Below are 2,222 nucleotides of genomic sequence, written 5' to 3' on the forward strand. Positions count from 1 at the left end.
CAAGCAAGCTGGTTGAATCAGATAAATGCGGTATTAAATATTGGTTTTTTTTTTTAATCAAGAAATAAACTTAGTTGAACAATTATTAAATCATAAATAAGTCCTGATCAAAATTAACCAAGAGACTGGATGCCTTAATAGTTACCTACTGATGCAACTGCAAACAAAATTGCTTTGATCATTGATTTGGAGTATAATTAGTTGAAAAAAAAAGTGTCTACTTTTTGCAGTGCAACTGACAATTTTTTGCAGAAGAAATTGTCATATTAGAGAGTAGGAAATGCATTAGTTTGTAATTCATGCAGTTGACTCACCAAAGATGAAAATTCCAAGCTATAAACCAATTGGCCTACATCTCATCTTCATCCAGAAATGGTCAATAAGAAAGCGTGCTTGGTAAGCTGTCATGTTTCTTTAGTCAAATTGGTTGCTTATTATATCAGAAATTCCATCTTCCTAGTCTTAAAAAATTACTAATCACTGTATTCACAAACCTAATGTAGCATTGACTCAAGCTTTTAAATTGTTGTATTTATTGGCTGTGATTTTCTCCCAGCTCTAGTCTCATCCACCATGGCTTCTTCTTCTTCTGAATCCATTAGCCTCTGCAAAATCCTCTCCGAGTCAAGAAGCATAATCAGAGAGCATCCACATCATTTCCGGGTACTCACAATCCTATTTCTTTTCCCTCTTTCTCTCTGCTCCATCATCTATGTAACCATCCAACCAACCTTTTCCCCACACACTCAATCCAACTCCACATACACAACCTACAATCCAATCCTGTACCTTCTCTTCACTCTCCTCTATACAATCTCTGTCACCCTATTCTCCTTATGTGCTGTTGCCAGTATTTCATACAGCACATACCGAGCTATTTATAAAGAACCTCTCAACCTCGTCGAATCTATAAAATCCATTTACAACTCCTTTTGGCCCATGGTTTCGACAATCATTGTTTTAGAGCTCATTTTTGCATCCATATTTATCCCTTTTATGGTTTTGGTGCTCTTGGTTTATAAACGGTTTTATCTTTCTGGAGTTGAGAACATTTCCAGCTTGAGCTCTTACTTCTTGATTGTCATCATATTGATCAGCTTGGTGTTTGTTGCGCTGCTAATCTATTTACAAGTGAATTGGATCTTGGCTTATGTTGTTGTTGTGGTTGAGTCCAAATGGGGTTATGAGCCACTGCAGAGAAGCGTTTCTTTGATCAAGGGAAATAGAGGAGTGGCCTTGTCAATAATGATGTATTTTGGACTTGTAAGTGTAGGGTTTTACTGGTGTTTATATGGTACTGGTTGGTCGAGATGGGGGTTCTTCTTGTTTGCGATACTTGCTTCGATTTGTCAAAGTTTCATTCTCCTTGGGAATTATGTTGCAACTGTGGTTCTGTATGTTCATTGCAGGGACTTGCATGAAGGACTGCCAATCAAGAATGCCAAGAATTGTCCTCTGCTTAAGTGAGAAGTTGCAGGCTCCTGAATCTTGATTTCGTTACTTCTTTGTCAAATATGTTTTTGTCTTTTAGAAAAGAAACTTTGTAGCATTTGATGAATCATTCCTGTTTGTCGTTTCTTTGAGTAGATAGGATTTGTCAATCAAACTTGTGGGGCATCCTGCATTTTGGAAAGAAAAGGTCATCAAGCAATAAAAGTCATTATTGTTGAAGGAAAATATGCAATATTGACTTGTCCAATGTGAATTGATGATGATTGCAAATAAATACTTACTTAAAGAGATACTCTCAAAATATTGTGGATCAAATTCTGATAGAACACTAATACCAACTTGTAGCATTACAAGCTAGGTGGTTGAATCAAACGCTTAATTTTATCTAGAATTAAACTTGATTAAGCAATTATTTGTGATTACATACGATTTATCAGTAATTATCACTAAGCCCTGATCAAAATTAATGTGGCCTACAAATGAGAGTATATTAGGCTTTCAAGATAGATAACAAATGTGGCCTACATAGATTATAGAACTTAATTTTCCTCATAATTACATTTGTCAAATAAGTATCATTATATGGACTATGATAAAATTACAAAAAAAAAAACTTCCCTCACTACTCACATCCTACCTCACCCACCCTTCAACTCTCACTACAAAAAACACTTAAAAGTTCTTTCACTCTCCAGAAATTCACACACACACAACAAACACTACTCATGCCTATCTTCCCATTCAAATTCAATCCTTTTTTCTACTCACAA

General features: G+C 35.5%; 1 long non-coding RNA gene across 1 annotated transcript; it reads left to right on the plus strand.

The window, feature by feature from the left end:
- The first annotated feature begins 205 nt into the window (after positions 1-205).
- On the plus strand, positions 206-1,677 carry LOC113717739 (uncharacterized). Its single transcript, XR_011822955.1, has 2 exons — positions 206-1,263; positions 1,410-1,677. It is a non-coding gene; the product is annotated as an uncharacterized lncRNA (long non-coding RNA).
- The last annotated feature ends 545 nt before the right edge of the window (positions 1,678-2,222 follow it).

The sequence above is a fragment of the Coffea arabica genome, chromosome 11c (genome assembly GCF_036785885.1).
Source record: "Coffea arabica cultivar ET-39 chromosome 11c, Coffea Arabica ET-39 HiFi, whole genome shotgun sequence".
Lineage (NCBI taxonomy): Eukaryota > Viridiplantae > Streptophyta > Magnoliopsida > Gentianales > Rubiaceae > Coffea > Coffea arabica.